The sequence below is a fragment of the Cynocephalus volans genome, chromosome 9 (genome assembly GCF_027409185.1).
Source record: "Cynocephalus volans isolate mCynVol1 chromosome 9, mCynVol1.pri, whole genome shotgun sequence".
Classification (NCBI taxonomy): domain Eukaryota; kingdom Metazoa; phylum Chordata; class Mammalia; order Dermoptera; family Cynocephalidae; genus Cynocephalus; species Cynocephalus volans.
In genome coordinates, this window is record NC_084468.1 from 78244352 (window position 1) to 78266270 (window position 21919).

Sequence of the window (21919 nt, forward strand, 5' to 3'; positions counted from 1 at the left end):
TACATTAGAACTATTAATAAAATACCACGAGGTGGTCTGGCATGTGTCTTGCTAATCATCCACTGCCCACAGTGTTAAAAAAGATTTACTAGGAAAGGAAGACCAAGTTAATTATGAATTTGGGATATAGTGAACTCATTTATTTGAACTGGTTAAAAAAAAACCTGTTTCACTCTATTTCAGTATTTTTGCTTGATACTTACTTTGCACATCCATTAATAGAATACTGTACGCAAGAGAAAGTCATTGTATAATGCAAAGAGTTGGATTTCTAGTTAGTAATTCAACCACTCCTTAATTCATTTAAACTCTCTGAACTGCATTTTCTAATCTGTAAAAAAGAACAAAAAGCAAAAAAACAAAACTAGTGCTTCAAGGAGATGTTGTTCACACACCAACACATTAAATAAAATAACATATTTTAAAACATTTTAAAACCAAATTGCACTGTATGTGCTAGGTATTATTACCAAAATTTGTATTTCCTCCCTTCTACGAATCATAACATAGCATTATTGGAAAAGAAGAAAACTGGAAAGAATGAAATATTAATAATGAAAAAATATTCAAATAAATAATGATACATCCAAAATGCGTGGTAATGTGCTTCCATTAAAACAAAGAGGATTTATATTGACTGTCATAGAAAAATATCCATGATATATCATGATATTAAAAGTAAACAAGAAAGCCTGGAAGCATAGATGCCTAATGTTAACACTTATCCCATTCTTGGTGAGGGTGGAGTGTTACAGGGGGAGAGCTTTGCTTTTTTCCATGTGTGCCCTATTTGAATTTTTTAAATAATAAAAATTGATTAATTTTGCTATAAAGATTTAATTTGCCTTTAAATAATAAAGATGTTTAATGAATTTAAAAATACTATCATAACAATTGGAGAATATCAATTATGTATGGGTGGATCCGGATGCCTACATTGCTCCTCTGGTTTGTGCATGAGGGACAGCTCACATATGATTTTATTTTGTTTGCTGTAATGGTATATTGCAGCCAGCAGAAAGCACTCCTAAAAGGACAGGAACTAAACTATAATTGAGAACTTCCAATTTTTAAGGAAGTCCTTAAAAACATGCTGATCTTTAGGGGAACTTATTTTTCTTCACGTGAAAGCAGATTTTACTTTCCTTAGCACAGTAGCTAAAGTATGTAGCTTATCATATCTAGTTACTAATGGGGATATTTGGGAAGTAGAATATGATCCTGTTTATGTTACTGATCCTTTTAGCTCCCAAGAGGGGTAAGGAGGGCAGCACCTTTGAGTTAGTGAAGATTAGTAGAGAGCTGATTCCTAATTAAATATTTTCTTGAATCTGACAGTAAGAGGAGTGTTCTAAAAACCAATAAACACTTTGGTTACATCAAGGACTTTTATATTCCCATCTTTATTATACCAGATGTGTGCTGCCAACTTAAGTAATTACTATGTTCTCAGTGGGAAGCTGGCTGAAATGTATTTTTTGCTCAAAATATGATAACCAAAAATATCTGATGTTTTGGACAGTGAAAATCCTTTAAAAAAACTTCACAGAATAGCATTCATATAGGAATGATGTTTGATATAGTAAAGATATAGAACTCAGAAACTTACTAGTTTCTGGTAAGTTACTGAGAGTTTTCAATTTAGATAATGCATTAGTAGAATAAAATTTTCCAGAGACACATGTGTTGGCAGCCAGTTACTTCTCTTTCATCTTCTATCAAAATATTTAATTATTTTTGCATTTAATATTTTGAAAATGTTTAAACATAATAAACAGAGATCTTCTTTCCTCATTTGCAAATGAGAATTTAAACCTCATTATTTTAACCAGCAATTTTTGCTATTTGTGATTAAATTCCCATGAGAACTTGCCTGATATAAAATTGTGCTCTTTCTGGTTTCAAATAACTCTTCAATTTTAATTTCACCTTTGTAAATGTCAGAATGATTTGAATATGAGAAAAAAGAAAAAGAAGAGACGTACTTAGAAAAAATATATGTGAATTATATGTCTTTATTATTGCTAAACACTAATTACCATTGCCCAAAGCAAATTCACTAATTCATCAGATTCACTAATTAGTGTCTTATTTACACTTCAATTGATAATAATAATTGCTAGCTTAAGCCTGATATTTCATTAAGTGTAATCAATATAGATGATAAGAAGGAAATGATTATTTTCAAGGTCATGAACATCATATATCTTAGATTTCATCTTTATTGATGATAGGTTGCATAACATTTTACTTGAGACAACAAATTATTTTACATTCTAATAAAAATTTAAACTGGCAAATTTATTTACTAATATTTTACCATTTGGTATTCACAATGTAGACAGTTCTTATTAATAGCACATATGCAATTAAATACAAACAAGAGAAATACAACAAAAAGCAGCATTTAATATGCTAAGATGTGAAACCATTCTTAGAAAGGAAAAAAAAAAGTTATGTTGCTATATTTTGAACTGCTCATCTGGAAAGAAGGCCTTATCCACTGTTCATCACTTGAACTACTAGTATGAATGTAGTCAATAGCTCATACTGTGAAGACGTTCATATAGGAGGGGTCTTCAAAAAGTTTGTAAAAAGGGCCGACCCCGTGGCGCACTAGGGAGAGTGCAGCGCTGGGAGAGCAGCGGCGCTCCCGCCGCGGGTTCGGATCCTGTGTAGGGATGGCCGGTGCCCTCAGTGGCTGAGTGCGGTGCGGGCAACACCAAGCCAAGGGTTGCGATCCCCTTACCAGTCACACACACACACACAAAAAAGTTTGTAAAAAGATGTGTATTATCTTCTTATCCTATTTTTCCTTGAGTTTTTTGAAGTACCCTTGTATAAGCTAATTAAACTGAAAGAAAGCTTTTTAAGAAAAATAGAAAGCAGGTGATTGTTTATACTTCCATGCAAACTTTCTAGGTTCATATATGAAGAATAAAGTATTTACTAAACACATACATAGAAGAACAAAAATAATGTAAATATGGATTGTAGAAATCAGATCTTATAAACAGAAGATATACTAGTATACTAAAATAACTAGGTTTATCAAGTGGAGAAATTATATACCTATAAGTGTATGTATATATGCATATGTAAATCTATACAGATTAGAGAATTTCAGTGAACTAGTCATATGAGACTACAGTGTAAAAACTACATTGAAGGTGAGGAAAACAAATCTGTGATCATGGAGAGAGACTTGTATAATGCCAACTCTGTGTTAGATTTAGTACCTATGTGTTGCTTTGCCTCACATGGATTTGTCGCCTCTCTTCCCCTGGGTGACAGAGATGCAAAAAAGGATTACTCAAAGCCCATTTCTTCTGAGCAGTGAGACACCTGAAGGGGTTAATTTCCTGGAACCCTCAAGAGAGAGGCAATCCTCCTTTGAGAAATTAACCACAAACTGGGGTTCTCTCCCTGTATTTATTCTCCAAACCAGAAAGTTACAGAAAAGGAACATAAGTGGAGTTATGGCTAAGTATAGTTTAACAATAGAAGCTGGTAACATCAGTGAAATAACAAAGCAACATTCAATAATGCAATTTGCAAAAGGTTAAGTTGATCCACCAACAAGAGCTTGTTCTTAGCAAATACTGTGTTTTCCTACAGCAGTTTCCTCAGTATTTTTACATAACAATAAAGCAACTTTCTTAACATATCAATCAATAGGTTAACCTGCTCTCAAGGATGTCTGTGCTTGAGAGCCAGCAACTTTGCTGTGTTACAATTCTATATCCACAACAGAGACTTTATCCTGGGGAAAGTTTCCTGTCTTTTGCAAACTTTAGATTTCTATATGTAATTTTAAAAGGGTAGGTTAAACCTGAAACTACAGGGCTTTGGAGACAGGCCCTGTGAAATACATTTGCTTTATAAATGTTAGTGTACTCCACACATATGCTAGAGGTATAAACACGAATATAACATAAGCCACTGTGGTGGAGAAAAATATGTAAATAAACTATCACAGCACACAATCTAAAAATGTTTAGAATTTTATTTCAGAATAAATCTGAATTACAATTTTAATTGGAAAGCTACATGTGTAAAAACTGCAGTTTTTCTTATGGGAGTATATAAATAATACTTTTTTATTTCCTTAACTATGAAATTCATATTTTATACTCAGGAACTATAGGAATATTTTATGAGAGTGTACTGGAGGCATGAATTAGAATACCAGTTATATTTAATATTTACAGTTGACTAATTAAATATTTCTTATTTTGCTGAATTATTGTTTATTATAATATTACTGGGGTTTGAATTGAAATATAAATTGAAAGCTATTTTTTTTTTTTTTAGTGGCTGGCCAGTATGGGTATCTGGACCCTTGACCTTGGTGTTATAACACTGTGCTATAACCATCTGAGCTAACCAGCCAGCTCATGAGAACATTTTAAAAGAAATCTCAAGCTTAAACACTTTTACTTACATTTTTATTATTATATGACTAATCGAATTCACCTCTTCCCCTATTTTTCAACAAATATAAATAAAAATATATACCAACATTCAATAACAACTTGTTTTAAAACATACAATTTATATTTACTTATTAAAAGGTATGCACTATATATACTATGTTTGTAGTTTTCTCTTTTCTTTTGCTATGTTAATTGTATCTTCTACCTCTCTGCAAATATCCAGATTTATAGATTTCAGGATTTCATGGAGATTTACCAAAAGGTTTATGAGATTATTCTAGAGGCAGCATCTGTAATTTTTGAAACTAAACTTAAATTACTCGTGAATACCTTTCTTGGATTTGGTATATAATTTGCCCATAATTGTCTATTAATTATTATCTTGGAACCAGAATAATTGAGGCGTACAGCGAAGAGTTTTGCAGTTAGCAGAAGGCTTTAGAGATGAGAGAGCTGGGACATTTTAAGTTTCAAAATAAGTTATATCGACAGACAATCATGGTCCTACTACCAATCATATTAAAAGTAGAATACATTGGTCTCATTTTGTAAGCTGTTTATAGATTGATGGATAAACTTTTGCACTTACTAGTAAGAAGTGTTTTCAAGCATTTCATTTTAAATAAATATCCGTTTTAGCAAATACTGAAGTTGAAGGAAGGTCAGAGGCAACTACTTTGCAATAAGTAGCGTCGTTGACTTTGTAGATTGCACCTCAATTTCAACAATAGGATTTGATCTAATACAAAATGTTTCTATTTAAATTTTTCTTTAAATAAATACTTCATATAAAATCTATTGCAACAAGAAACCCTACTATATTGTTACGTAGTGCCTTTCTTGCAATATTTTCCCAGTGTGGAGGTAATTCAAAATATGTAAATCAGTCCAACCATTTTCTGCTAAGTACAATTCCATAGAATAAAGACAACTGACACATTCACACATTGGTATTTATTCTTGCTACTAACTTTTCTTCAACATTCTTGATAATTTTTGTCTGCTTTTTCAACTGTGAATGTAGTGTGCGTAGTCATGCCAATCAGGGTCTCTGCAGGAAAACAAAACAAAATAAAACAAAGGCTCACAAATTTGATAACTCAGGAAGGGCTTAATAGAGACTGTTTGCAAAGGTGTGAGTGAAATGTAAGAAAATCACAAGGTTTATGGCCTGATTAAGGCTATTTCCTTCTCTAGATCTGAAAGGATAAATGGAGGAAGAGATTACCTTCACTAGGAAAAAGGAAGTCTTGTGCAGAATGTGAAGTTGGGGAGAAATTTTATCTTAGTGTTCTGGATGCATCCAGCCAGAGCCAGGGGAATAAAGACCTTCCTCTCCTGCTTCCTTCTAATCTCTGTTGTTTCTGTTCTCCATTGAATGCTCCATTGGCTAAACCTAAGGAGAAACCACTGGGCAAGGGAGCTTGGTAATGTGGGCTATCCAGATCAGTCTGCCAGGGCAGACAGACTATGAAATGTAGAGATATATCTGGAGGGTAAATGGAAAATAGCTGGTACAATAACTATGGCCATGCGTTCTGTACATCAATGCCATCTTACTCTGGGGATAAAAAGATACAGTTTTTAGGTTGATTCTTAATTATTTCTGGCAATTGTGACAGTGTTCATGGGTTTCCCATAGATTAATTTTTTACTTAAAATAAATATAATTAACTGAAGTTAGCTTAAATATAAAATATTCCCATTATTAATTGCAGTATGCAATGTATTTAGATTTTGGGCCATCTTGTAGGCCATCTTTTTGCCCACTGTATTATCATCAACAGAATTTTAAGCAAAATTCTTTTATTCAATCTATATTTGTAGCCTGGCACTTTTATGAAGTTAGCACTCTCCCAAGTGTTATGAACCCAGTAATAAAAAGTCAAAAACCCTGACTTCAGGGAGCTTGTATTCTAGGTTGTTTTGCCTGTAGTAGCCTTTCTTCACTTTCCTGTAACCATTTACCTCTGAATCTTTAATGTTGCCCTGTTGTAGTCAGAATAATAGCCCACTAAAAATGTCCACATTCTAATCCCTAGAACCTATGAATATGTTACCTTACATAGCAAAAGGGACTTTGCAGATGTGATTAAGGATGTGGAATTTGAGATGGGGAGAGTATTCTGGATTATCTAGGTGGGCCCAATCTAATTTCATGAATCCTTAAAAGCAGAGAACTTTTCCTCACTTGCTGTTAGAGATGCAGTAATGAGGATGGGTCAGATAGATACAGCATGAGATGGACTTGACCTGCCATTGATGGCTTTGGAGATGGAGGAAGGTGGGGAGAGGGGGATGGCTATAAGCTAAGGGTTGTGGGAAGTTTCTTGTGGTTGGAAAAGGTGAGGAAATGGATTCTCCCCTACAGCCTCCAGAAAGGAACACAGTCCTGCTGGCACCTTGATTTTAGCTCAGAGAGACATGTCAGAATTCTGACCTACAGAATTGTAAGATAAATTGATGTTGTTTTAGCCTCTAAATTTTGGCAGTTTGTTACAACAGCAATCAAAAAACTCACACATTTATCTTTTACCATTTACAACACGTAACTCCTGGCATCAAAAACTATCTACATTGCCTGCGATTGAGCTTTCTGCATCTTTAACCAGTTGAAGTACTTTATCAGTGCATATGTTAATAGTATCCACATAAGAGCCTCTCTGTTTCTTCATGGCCCCCTGTTAAGCCATTCCCTGCCTTTGTTGCCTAGGCATGTCCATGGGGCCACCCCATAGGTTGATATCTAAGATTACACGGGATCTTGTAGTTCTTCCAAAACCTCACTTAAAATTGGCTTAGTCTTGGTCCTTAATAAAAGGCTGCTGATGAGGCCTGGACTCTTGGGAATATTCTGGAAGTGGCTGCAACTGATGAGCATCAGGAATTTTTCAGACTAGAGAAAAACTGTTCAGATATACTAATATCTCTTAATGGCGATTCTCGTCATTAATGAAAATTTATAATAAAAGAAGAGGGTCAGTAGAAATGCAGTCTACCTATGTTTTGATGGTTTGGAGTCTTTATCCACTTTCTGATCAGTGGGCATTTTCCATGTAAACACTGAGGCTGCTTTTACTTTTAAGGAAAGCAATACAGTAGGATACAAAAGACCATGTTGTTGGTGTCAGGCAATCTCAGATTTCAGTCCCAGTTTTTCCATTGACTAGCCTCGTGACCATAGGCACTTCAAGTTTTCTTGCTGAGCTTCAGCGTCCTCCTATATAAACATAGATAGTATTGATATTTACTATTTGTGTTGTTGAGATTATGTGAGATAAAATGCAAATAAACTACACAAGATGCTGTCACATATACTAAACTCTTTATAAATAATAGCTATTATTTTATAATAAATGGGGAGCAATTTGGTTTTGCTGGGCAGCAGACTGCCTCAGCAACCAATATCACATCCAAAATCAAAGCAAAAGGATGGCGAAAGACAAAAAGGCTGTACCAGCTGCGTCTATTCTCTTTTTATCAGGGTGGCAAGATCTTTTCCAGAAACCTTCCGATCACATGTACGCTTAGGTTTTATTGACCAGAATATGAGAATATGACCATCCTACATATAATCTGGGCTGGCAGAATCAAGGAACAGAATTCATTTCCTAGAGTCTGGACACTAAATATAAATTCAGATAAAATAGAAATTCTGTTAGCAATAAAGAAGGGCAGGATAGGTATAAGATTGTGTAGCACATCAGTATTTTACTTTGTCATTATTTTCCTTCCTGGAAGAACAATCTAGCAAACTCTGAAGATGTTTCTTAGCAAGGAATTTCACAAATGTGGCAAAGTGTTAACGTGATATCACTTGAGTGTTTCTCATATTCTCAAGTGTGGACACCTTAATATGTGATTATTGTATTACAAAGTGTGAAAAAGTGTGGAAAAGTTGTATTTTGATTCAGAAATACTTAATTTTAAAAAATTTGATGTTAAAATGCTTTCAGTTTGGTAAATTTTTTTTTTTCCAAGAATAATTTCAATTTTAGTGTTTAAAACGATGATATAGTGTTCATTTGCTATTTGGTAACAAATAAAGGATGTATTTAAGAAGGTTGTACCTTCTATTTTTTTCTGTTACTGAGATAAACTTAAATTGACAAAGAACATTAGAGACTATTGATTGATTATTTCTTGAAAAATTTGCCAGCAATTCAAAGTAGTTGCTACCAGATGGTAGCAGTGTGATTCTTTCTCTAGCATAAATGGGTTCTAATAATAATAATAAAAAGAAAATAACATTCAAATATATTTGCTGTTAAAAACATAAATTATTATTATTTAAACTTGAATTAGTAATGGACACATTTAGTATAAATTAAACAAAATTAACATATAATGTGTAGAAATCATTGAAAAATGTTTTCTCTTTCAAATATGAGCTTCTCCCTTTAATCCCTCATAAATTCTAGTAGAACACCTCACTTTTGATTTCACCTGCTTGCTGCCTAACCTATATTCTTTCACTGGGCCTTTTAGTGATATTTCTTTTCATATTCTATATTGGCTGACATCCTCATCTTTCTGTCTAGCCAATGACAGCAACACTACCATCATAAACATTATAATAGCTTCTTGTAGCTAAGTAGCTACTATATACCTGGAACTGTGCTAGAGTTCTATATCCAGTATTTTTGTATGAAAGATTGGTAGCATTATTCTGGTATAACTCAAATTGCAGAAGATTTGGTCAAGTACATTAAATGATGGGAACAGCTATAAGACAAGAAGCGTTGGGAGAGTGTATTCTTTAGTGAAGGGGGACATCTGCCCCTCAGCTAGTATGGTTGTTATTTTGTAATCATGGGAGCTAGGCATTACCAGATTTCTGATTTTTCAAAAGAATTTGGATATGTGGATTTTTATGTGAAATATGCCTATGTTTAAGTTTGGCAGTTGAATCACATTTTTAACTGAATTGTGGGTGAAACAAAACTAAATGTAGCCCAAGGGCTGCCAGTTTGCAACGTCTGCTCTAAGGGATTTTGTAGGCTATAGTGCTGCAAAGGTACTAAGAAGTAAAGCAGGATTCCAGCACATATATGCGTGGGTCCACAGCTCTCTTTTTTCTCTAACCTATGCTGCCTGCTGAGCTCCAAGCCTATGTAAATACCACTCTCTCATTTCTATATTCCTCTTTGTAGACAGCTAAACATTTCTAGATAAATTCATGAAATTAAATTGGTTGCTGTCCAAAGTTAGCTGCCCTTCTTTTATTAATCACTCCTTCCCTTAATAATGTTTTTACAGATTCTGATTCCTGGGAAATTTATTAGGGAGTGATTTGGAGATCACCATCTGTGGAATCGAAGGGGAAAAGGCAGGATTAAGCAGAGGCAGAAGTTGCAATGCAGGTTCAACAAAGGCCTCAGCAGACCCAGTGGGGAGCCTTGGAACTAGGATGGCCCAAAGTGGGTTGAGGGGGCCAGGTCTTTCTGCAACTTCACTGACCAGTGATGGGATCTGGTTGCGCTGGGTGGGGAACTCTCTTCATGTTTCTGAAAATGGATGACAGCTGAAAGTTTTCTACTAGCAGTACTCTCTTTCACTGTTACAGTAATAGCCTGTGATAACATACCCTAGCATAACAAGAATTTGCATATAATATAGTTGATTATTTGCTTGATCTCCATTCTCAAACAGAGACTGGTTTTATTTTGTATCTTATGTGGGAGGAAGGAGGGGGATACATAGAAGGGAAATAATAGACCACTCTTCTTCAGGAAGCCATGAGTCCAATGGGGTATCCCTGAATCTGAATATTCTCTAGTTCCAAAGCTCTAAACACTCTACATCAGGTTGAAGAAATGGATAACTAATCATCAGAAGCTTCTGGAACTGTAGCCATTGTATTGGAAGTGCCAGGCAGACAAAGGACTCAGAAATACCTTATCAATACTCAGTCTTGACTGTACAACTTTACCAGTTGGCTCCAAATTGCCCAGTCCAGACGGGGATGAACCCTGATGGACTGGCTGCACAATTTATTAATGTTTTTATTTGGTTTTACCAGGATTTTTATCCATGTCTGACTACCCATTATAAAGAAGATGTGTTTGGTCTACATTAATGTCATTTTCATCATGAGCCCCGAATAGCACTTTGTTGGGATTTTAAACTGATGACTAAATTTATGATTTATTAGAAATTATTGGGCTGGCCCCCTGCCTCACTTGTGAGAGTGCGGCGCTGGTAGCATGGAAGCCGCGGGTTCGGATCCTATATAGGGATGGCCGGTGCACTCACTGGCTGAGCGTGGTATGGACGACACAGTGCTGAGGGTTGTGATCCCCTTACCGGTCAAAAAAAAAAAAAAAAAAAAGAAATTATTCATCTATTATTTATTCCCCTTAATATCTGAAATGCTTTTCTCATACAATTTTAAGTTAACACCTTTACTTTGAGCAATTTTAATAATAATATTCTAAATTTTTAGCTAATTTATTAAAGTGTCTGATATTCTTTGTATAGGGCGATTTTTATTAAATAGCTTATTTAGATAAAGATTGAACATTTTGATAATCTGGTTTAATTCTGGCTTTTTAAAGTTGTTTTTGGTTTTTTAAAAATCCGTAGGAAAAATAAAATTAGGCTTACCTCAAATCATCTGGCAAGTGACTTTACAAGAATCAGGAAATTTCAGTTTTTTAAAAATCTAATCATAATATATTAAGTGAGTTAATGTTAATATGTTCTCACTGACAATTTTTTCTCATTAACAGTTTTGTCATAGTGATAGTTCTGTTTCAATTGCAGTTCTGTTTCAAAAACCTGCTACAATGGACTTTCATAAGATAATAAACAGCTAATATGTTATGACTCACCTTTCATAGATCTGTCCAGAAACAGAAAACACCTCTAATTTTCTTCTGATGCTTTTTTATCTCTTGCCTCAACTCTGACAAATAATTTCTATTCTACATAACTCTTAATGGTCTTCAAAAATTATTAATTTAAAAGATACTAAGACTCTGAGAAGGAAATAGCTCATTTATGGATCCTTTTCTTGGCTTATGGATCCATCATGCCCAAGAGATTACCAGGAATCTTCATGATGGCCCAAGTGTTAACTTTAATGTTTGTATCTTTAATTTAGCTGAACGATGTGTAAAATCTCATACAGTAAAATAGCTCCGTCTTGGCTGAACATGTAAAATTGGGATTAAAGCATGCTACTCCAATAGATATCAATCATAATTTATACTTGATAATTTATTTTTGAATCTATATTTCCAGATTATATAATATGAAAGGGCAATCGATTTTTCCCCATGGGCTGATTTGTGGACAAATTGTTGTTGTACAAAGATTGCCTTGAATATCCAGACATCCTCTGGGTTTTCCTGCTATTTGCAGTAGTGCAGCCATTAAAATAAGTTCATCAAGTAACCCGCCACCACACATAGCGGGAGGGCAGCTATAAGTATGTGTCAGTCTCTACAAATAATTTTTTTCTGTTTAACTACCTCATTATACGACTTTATTTTTACTTTATTATTTCAAAATTGGAAAATGATATAATTGATAATTATCACCATACATAGGGAGGGAATTGACTGTGAAGATAAATTTAAAATCATACTATGTTTCACATGTGGTGTACTCTCCATTGGTTTCTGCAGAAACTACTATTCATCATTACCAATTTCTCTGACACATTCATATTTGTCATTTATTAGGTTCGTTTAATATCCACCCCCTCCAAAAAAAAGTCATTCTGAATATTCCATATATTAAGCATAATAAAAAATCAAAGGGAAAACATATGGTGAAGATATTTTAATTTTTTAAGTTCCATCAAAAAAATTCATTAAATGCCTCACCTGCTTGCAAAAGAAAATAAGTACAGTTAAAATAAAATGCAGATATATATTTTAAAAAAGAAACGATTTAAGTTTTTTTTTGAGTTGGAAGGAATGCTGATAAGTTTATTGCAAATCCAAGGCAAAGATAATTTCTTATATTTAAACTATAATTGTATTTAATTTAATACTATAAAAACAAATATTATAGTTGAGTTTCATGTCCTTCTAAATTTCTCTGAAATTTTACCATTTATAACAATTTTTTTTCACTCTTGGCATTTAATAATTTTATTTTAATTTATTTAATTTATTTTTTATCTTATTTTTTTACTTTGACAGATAAAATTATATGTATTTACTGTGTGCAACATGATGTTCTGAAGTATACATATGTAGTGGAATGACTAAATATGACTAATTAGCATATGCATTACCTCACATAGTTATTTTTGTGGTGAGGACACTGTACATTCACTCTAAGTATTTTTCAAGAATGCAATATATTATTATCTTTAGTCACAGTATTGTTCAACAGACCTTTAACTTATTCCTCCTGTCAAACTGAAGTTTTGTATCCTTGACCAACATTTCTCCAAACCACCCCCCAACTGCCTCAGTCCCTAGTAAACCATCATTCTGCACTCTACTTCTATGAGATCAATTTTAGCTTCCACAATAAATGAGATCATGTGGTATTTGCTTTTCTGTGCCTGGCTTATTTTGCATAACATAATGTCCTCCAGTTTCATCCATGATGTTGCAAATGATAGGGTTTCATTATTTTTTTTTTTATGCCTGCATAGTATTTCATGGTGTTTATATACCACATTTTCTTTATTCATTCATCCATTGATGGACACTTAGGTTGATTCCATATCTTGGCTATTGTGAATGATGCCGCAATAAACATGGGAGTGCAGACATCCCTTTGGCATGCTGATTTCATTTCTTTTGGAAATATTCACAGTAGAGGGATTGCTGGATCATATGGTAGTTTTATTTCTAATTTTTTGAGGAATCTTCATACTGTTTCCATAGTGGTTGTACTAGTTTACATTCCCACTGACAGTATGCAAGGATTCCCTTTTCTCCACATCTTCTCCAACATTTATCGTTTGTCTTTTTGATAATAGCCATTCTAACAAATGTGAGGTAATATTGTGGCTTTGATTTGCATTTCTCTGATGATTAGTGATGCTGAGCACTTTTTTCATATTGTTGTTGGCCATTTGTATGTCTTCTTTAGAGAAATGTCTAGTCAGGTACTTTTCCCATTTTTTAGTTGAGTTATTTCTTTTCTTGCTCTTGAGTTGCTTGAGTTCTCTGTGCTTATACATTTTGGATATTAACCCTTTATCAGAGCATATTAGTCTGTTTCTGTAACTTATAACGAAATACCTGAAACTAGGTGATTTTTAAGTAAACAAAATTTGTTGCTTAAAGTTTCAGAGGCTCAGAAGTCCAAAGTCCAGGGAATACTTTTGGTGGAGGCCTTTGTGGTGGCAACAGTGACCCAGGGGTCTCACATTGCAGAAAATGTTGGAGCAGAGAGAAAAAGAGAGAGACTAACCTCCTCATTCACTCTTTTTAAAGCTCTTAGAACCACACCCATGACCACCATTATTAAACCATTTACTAGCACAGTGTGGTCCTGCAATCTATTAACCTCTTCAAGGCCCCACCTTTCAATTACCATACCAGGATTTCCCACCCTCTTTACACTGTCACAGTAGGGGTCAAGTTTTTGAGGGACACTAAATCCAAGGCACAGAGTAAAGTTTTCAAATATTTTCTGCCATTCTGCAGGTTGTCTCTTCACTCTGTTGATTGTTTCCTTTTCTGTGCAGAAGCTTTTTAGTTTGATGTAATTCTGTTTGTCTAATTTGTATTTGTTGCCTTTTGGGGTCACCCAAAAAGTCATTGTCCAGACTGATGTCATAGGGCTTTTACCCTATGTTTTCTTCTAGTAGTTTTCAAAGTTTCAGGTCTTATATTTAAGTCTTTAATCCATTTTGAGTTGAATTTTTCTATATGGTTGAGATAGGATCTAATTTCATTCATGTGCATGTGGATCCCCCATTTTCCCAAAACTCTTTATTGAAGAGACTGTCTTTACTCATGTGTGTGTTCTCAAGAAATTTTTTAATTTTTCTTTTAATTTCTTCATTGACCCTTTGGTTCTTCCAGAGCATGATGTTTAATTCCCATATATTTGTGATTTTTCTAAATTTCCTCCTGTTACTGATTTCTAGTTTTATATATTTGTGGTCAGAAAAGATACTTGATATGATTTCAGTATTCTTAAATTTGTTAAGACTTGTTTTGTGACCTACCATATGATCTATTCTGGAGAATGTTCCATGTGCAGTTGAGAAGGATGCATATTCTGCAGCTGTTGGTTGGAATGTTCTGTATATATTTTTAGGTCCATTTGATTTAGAGTGTAGTTTAAGTCTAATAGTTCCTTACTGATTTTCTCTCTGTATGATCTGTCCATTGCTGAAAGTGTGCTGTTGAAGTTCCCTATTAATACTGTATTGCAGTCTATCTTTCCTTACAGATCTAGTAATATTTGCTTTATATATTTATTACTCTGATGTTGGGTGCATATCAATTTACAATTGTTATATTCTCTTACCAAATTGACCATTTTATCATTATTTAAATACTATTCATTAGCCTATTCTTACAGTTTTTGACTTAAAGTCTATTTTTAGTATAGCTACTCCTGCTCTCTTGGTTTCCATTTGTGTGGAATATTTTTTTCTGTCCCTTCACTTTCAGTTTATGTATGCCCTTGTAGGCAGAGTATAGTTATGTCTCATTTTAAAAATTCATTTAGCCACTTTATGTTTTTGATTGGAGAATTTAATCCATTTATGTTCAAGGTAATTATTGGTAGGTAAGAACTTAGTACTGCCATTTAGTTAATTGTTTTCTGGCTGTTTTGTAGATGCTTTGTTTCTTTCTTTCTCTCACTGTCTTTTCAGTGTCTAAGAGATTTTCTCTAATGATATGTTTTTATTTTTTGCTTTTTATTTTTTGTGTTTCTACTATAGGTTTTGTCTTTGTGGTTACCATGATACCTACACAAAAAAAATCTGGTAGTTATAACAGACTATTTTTAGCTGATAACTTAACTTTGTAAAAACAAAAAAAGAAGAAAAACACCTCTAAACTTTTACCCCACTCTCCCGTCTATTGAATTTTTGATGACACAATTTACATTTTTTTGTACTGCATATTTCTTAACACATTATTGTAGCTATTATTATTTCTAATAGCTTTGTGTTTTAACCTTCATACTAAATATATAAGTAGTTTATATACCACCATTATAGTCTTAGAGTTTTCTGAATTTGACTTTTTACTTAATTTTACCAGTGAGTTATGTACTTTTTCTTGTTTAAATGTTACTCATTTGGGGGTCTTTTCTTTCAGCTTGATGATCTCTCTGTAGCATCTCTTGTTAGAAAGGTTTGGTGGTGATTAATTCTCTCAGCTTTTGTTTGTCTGGGAAAGTGTTTATATTTCTTTCATTTCTGAAGAACAGTTTTGCTGAGTACAGTATTCTTTGTTGGCAGTATTTTTTTTATTTGCACCTTAAATATATCATTCCACTCTCTACTGGCCTGTAAGGTTCTGCTGAGAAGTCAGCTGCTAGCTGAATTGTAACTCCCTTATATGTCATTTGCTTTTGTTTCTCTCACTGCTTTAAGGATCCTCTCTTTGACTTTAATCTTTGATGGTTTGATTATAATGTCTTATTTGGGTTGAATCTGATTAGAGATCTTTGACCTTCCTGTATCTGGATGCATTTTCCTCCAGAATTTTTGCTTCTATTTCTTAAAATAAGCTTTCTACCATTTTATCTTTCTCTCTTTTTTTATCATCTATCAACTTATACTGTCTTTATTAGCTCTTTTGATTCTATCCAATAAATTCTGTAAGTTTTTTTTATTCCTTTTCATTCTTCTTTCCTTTTTCTCATCTGATTGTATGTTTTTAATTGACCTGTCTTTGAGTTCAAAGATTCTTTCTTCTGCTTGATGAATTCTGCTGTTGATGCTATCACGTTTTTAATTTTGTTTATTGAGATTTTTAGCTTCAACATTTCTGCTTGATTATTTTTATTATTGTTTAAATCTATTAAATTTTTCATTTTTGTCTCATATTGTTTTCTTATTTTGTTGAATTCTTTCTCTGTATTTTTTGAAGTTTATGAGATTCCTTAAAAGAGTTATTTTGAATTTTTTGTGAAGCAGTTTATATATGTTTATTTTGTTAGGGTAAGTCATTGGCACCTTATTTTGTCTCTTTGGTGATATCATATTTCTCGGATTGAACTTGATCCTGTTGTTGTGCATCAATGCCTACACATTTGAAGAAGTAGATATTTATTCCAATCTTCACAGACTAGACTTGTTTGGGAAAGCCCTGCTGCAGGCATGGTGCTGGGGTATGCCAGAAGCTCAGAGCAGTTGTAGCTGGTGTGGCACTGCCAGAAGCAATGAACTCACTATAGCAGGCATGGCACAGTACAAGCTAGAAGCCTCGTGCAGATGCAGCTGTCATGATGCTCTCAGAAGCCCAGGGCGGCTCTGGCTGGGGGGCTTCTAGAGGCTCAGTCCACAGGTAACAGCCTGCAATATGGGGCTTTGGGGAGTTTTGCTATGATGGGCCTGGTGTTGGGTTCCAAGGCAAATCCTTATCTCTTTCCTTTCTTTCTCCAAAGTGGACAGTATATTTTTCCACACTGTGCTACCTGGGGTTGGGGTAGAGGTGAGACAGGTAATGTGAGGTTGTCTTTCCTACTCTTTTCAATGTGTCTTTTCTTATTATTGTGTTATAACTAAGTATAATTTCTTACCTGGTTTCCTTAGCTCTTGTGAAGGCATTTTCATGCGTGGACACTTGGTCAAATTGAAGTTTCTGTGGGGGAACACAAGGGCTTTTTTGCTTGTGTTTAATGCAGGCCTGAGAGATCTGCTAGTATTCTTGCAATCAACATAGTCGTTTTTAGCAATGCAGTGGTAACAACTCTACTAAGTATTCTCTGATATAACATATTTTCCCTATGGGAGCAATTATTCTACCAAATGACAAAGTGGCAAGGGCAAAAATCTAGCTACCAATGGCATAAAATCACTACTTTATTTTAGAGCTGGGATTTTGATCTCATTAATGGCCTGAAATTGCATGACAAGCTTTTCCATTTAGACAATTAACATATTAATCCACTTCATGTGGTATCCATCTGCTGATATATAGTTTTTCAGAAAGACTATCCACACCTCTCTGCACTCAAGGCCTATAGCTATTTTCAAAAGCAATATATAATTACTAGATAGTATAAAATACTAATATAAAGCACCTGGAGGGACTTATTGGCCTTTAGAAATGAAAAATCGTAGGCAAGTCTTTTTGCAAATCACTTAAACTCAGATATATAAGGATAGTATTGGGGTAATTCATTTTCCAACTAAATTCATTTTATGCTTGGCCTTTTTGAAGTTTGGCAAATCTATACTTTTTGTGGAGACTGGAGGGTAATTTTATTCATAGCAAAGGAAGATTTTCAGAAAAAGATGGCTAAAGTCATGTACAGTTCTGAAAACTAAATTATTATACAGATCTTCTCTTATCTTCCCTTTTGTCAGTCTAGAGCAAAATGCATACTTAATAGCAAGAGAAAATAAAAAAGAAGTAAAACATCACTCTTAGCAGTTTTTTAAAAAATCAGTCATTTTTATAGGCAAAGAAAATCAGGTTTGTTTTGCATCACTTAGATTTCCTGCTTATTGGTATGCAGGAGAGGCTGAGTTATACTACTTTTCCAAATATATCAATGTAAATATATACAAATACAAATACATATATACAGGCATGCCTCACTTACTAACAGGGATACTTTCTGAGAAATGCATTGTTAGGCAATTTCATCTTTGTGTGAACATCATAGAGTATATTTACACAAACCTACTAAACATCTAGGCTATATGATATAGCCTATATCCCCTACAACTGTCACTTACGTGGTCCATCGTTGACTGAAATATTATTATGCAGTGCATGACTGTAATTGTGCCAGTGAATATTGTAAATGATATCACCGTGTAGTTAATGGATTATTTCTGAAGCTGAAGTACCACAGATAAACTCCATGTTCTTCTGCTTACTAATTATGTGAGCTTAGGAAAATTATTTAACCTTTCTATACCTTGGTTTCCTCCTGAGTAAAATGTGAAGTGTTGTCAACCAGAGAAGGTTATGTAAGTCTTAGTGTCCAGGGTTTTTATTGGGGATCAGGTACTTAGATATGCAGTACCAGTGTGACTGACCCCAGCTATTCCCTACCCACAGCCCCCCAAGAGCAAAAACAAGCATTTGCTATAAATCATATTGTTAGTTTAAGCTGTCTACTCAAACTAGTAGTGTGGCCCAAGGCCTCAGGCACAGAAAAATACTCCTATCAGGAAGAATATTTGAAGGCCTTAGAGCTCATGTCCCAGGGGCTGGCCAAGTTCCATTCCTGAAGACAGTCCTATTTTGGGTCTATGCAGGGTTTGATCAACCCAGGCCTGCTGAGTTAACCCTTCCTTCACAAGACCCCTGAGTAAACATTGTTTATGTTGCAAATTATATCCCAAAATAGTCAAGAGCAAAGGCATATGTATTTGTTTAGGACTATTTAAATTTCTGTTACTACATATAACACTATTTTAGCCTCTGTCAGTGAAGTCAGTGCATTTCTTTCATTTGCAAATGTATCTGACTTGAAAATGGTAGCTAAGATTTAAAATGGGATAACTTGCTTAACAGACTCCATGGAGAAAAGTGAGTTCTAATTAATTATGTATTTTATTTACAAAGAGTTAACTAGAAAGACTTTTTTAATTTATGCTTCTTCATTGAAAATAATTCTAAAATATTTTATTTTCTAACATGCAAAAATATGCTTCAATATTTTATGCAATAAATTTAAAAATATTTTTTCCATTCAGAAAATAATTCAAACAGCTACAAAATATGAAATGAAAATAGGTTAATAAATATATAATAGGATAAATAATTTAATCTCTAACACTATAGTACAGATTTGTACTACTTTAAAATTACCCCCATCGATTATTATTAGAATGTATGGATGGATCAGCACTAATCTTCAAAGACAGTGGTTAAAAGAAACTAAACAATTTAATTATGAGCACATGTAAAAGATAAATTATAATCTTTCACTCAAGGAAAAAAGGGCTTTAGGAGACTAGTTCAACAATTAATTTTTCTTTGGGACTTTCTACAGGAAGTCAGAATGACGAGGTAATCATTGTAAGACAGAAAGGAAAAAAGACCTGGTTAAGGTTCTGTTTGATTAGGTTCTACTTCATGCAAGTTTTACACATGGTTAAGAAGGGAAGACATACAGTGTGAAAGTGTGTGTGTGCATGTGCATGTGCATATATGAAATACATATATAGCATAGTTCTTATTAACTATTAATTAACATTTAAAGAATTGTCAATAATTATTTTTAGAAAAATCCCTTTAGTGGAAATAACTTAGGTTTTGAAAACACAAAATAAGGATTCCATATCTGTCTCTCGCTCTCTGTGCGACCCTGATCAAAGTATTTGCTTTTCTTTTTTCTTTTTTTGACCAAAGTATTTTGTACTTCAGTTTACTCATCTGTAATTTGAGTTGAGGTTAGGTAAAGCAGAGGAGGGCATTCCCAGGTTTGGGTCTAAACTGTGTTTAATACTGGGATTTAGTAATTCATTGGCATGTTTTCCTTGTCTTGCAAATGGGCAGGGCAGGCCTGCCAAGAGTACATTTACATGGGTATTATTAAGTCACTTCAGAGAGATCTGTGTTGTAAATGAAGATGGAGTTAAATTAAAAAAAAAAAAAAAAAAGCCTCTCATGAGTGCAAAGCCTTGGTGTTTGTAGGGAAAGGAGTGATTCTTTGTGAAGTTTTGGCAAGAGTGGCAGTGATGCTCCATGTGTGTGGTGATACTTTGACAGTAATGAGCAGGGTGGATATTATCACAGTAGGAATGGTTGATGAATTTTGTGAGCTGGGCAGTTTTTTAATTTTTCTTTTAATGTATAGGAATCTCTGGGATTCCCTTAAAAAATCTGGGGAAGAGGAATTTGCTGAATCTGGGTTTCCACATGAGTTGGTGGCACAAGAGTTGATAAAACATGGGCTCATGGGAATAGTATTACTTGTCCACACGGTTAGTATAAATATCAAATTTAATAATGACTGTAAAAACCCTTCAAAAACTCTCAAATGTTAAATAAAGTTTAAAATAATCATCGTTTACCTATCAGTTAACAGCAATGTACAATCTAACGTGGGTTCTAGAGAAGAATCTTTTTATCCTATGTGTGAAGTGAACTCATTCCTTGACAGGATTTTCTTTCTTTCTGTTTTCTTAGCTGGTGGACCACTTGATGAAATAACTGTTATTCCAATTTGGCAATAGTCTGTAAGAGACATGAATATTTAAAGAAGCTCTTTCGGGTGCTATTATGTTGATGATAATGTTCATACTTTAAAGCATCAAGAGTGAAGTGGAAAATTGATCCAATTACCTGGCTAATTCATGCTTGAGAAAAATTACAATTTTTGTATGGTCTATGAAAATTTTACTAATATTATAAACTCACTATTTTTAACTCTTGAGGAATTACTTAGATTGATATACTGATCAGTAATCTTCTGGAGAATCATTATTAATAGCATTTTTAAGTTCTCAAGTACATCCAGTTTGTACTGGATTTATTTTTCATTGTGTTTAGTAGATCCTATTTTCTTTTGTTATACCTTATATTAACCCTACCTCCTACACCTTCTTCCACTCAATGTTTTTTTGTGATTCAGTTAATTATATTACTTTCTTTCACATTTTTAATTTGCAAATATGTTATTCAAACTGATGTTTACTTCTGTGAGTTCTGTATATGCTCAAAAATACTTTTTATAGATATTAAAAAAAGAAAAAATATGCTTTCTGTCAAATGTGCTAAAATGTTAACCTATATCTTAGTGATGACTGAACTTTTAATAATTTTTTTACAGAGAAATATCCTGAGTATTGATTTCCAGCCAAACTTGTCTCCATCTCAAAGGTCACAATTTTCAAATGAGAATACCTTTTTATGGTTTTTCAAAATATCTGTTTTTAGTTTCAGTTAAATACAACAGGTTAAATATCAACGATGGATGAAAATTTTCAAGGAAAAAAATCAGATTTCTTTGTTCAAATATCAAAGAAGAGTCTTGTAAATGTTAAAAAATATATATATTTTAGGAGTAAAATGTAATTCATGTTTGTTTTGTAATATGTAGTAATTTAATTTTAATTGAAACAAATTATTTCCATCAGTGCCAATATAAAACATGCCATATAAGAGAAAAAAGTTATACCAGGATTATAATTGTGCAAATTAAGCCAAATGTCATTGAGGTATGCAGAATTCTAAGAAGGTTACCAAGATACTCACCCCCTGGTGTGCATACCTCATATAATTCCCTAGGACTGTGAAGAATGTGAATATGATGACTTTAACTTTCTGTGATCAGGTTATATAAAAAAGGGATTTTGCATATATAATTAGGGTCCCAAATCATTGAACCTAATATAGAGACATTATCAAATTTTG

General features: G+C 33.6%; 1 protein-coding gene across 1 annotated transcript in view; it reads left to right on the forward strand.

Moving 5' to 3' along the window:
• The window catches only part of CCSER1 (coiled-coil serine rich protein 1), a 1196779-nt gene that overhangs the window by 225491 nt on the left and 949369 nt on the right, over window positions 1-21919 (forward strand). The gene's annotated exons all lie outside the window — the stretch shown is intronic.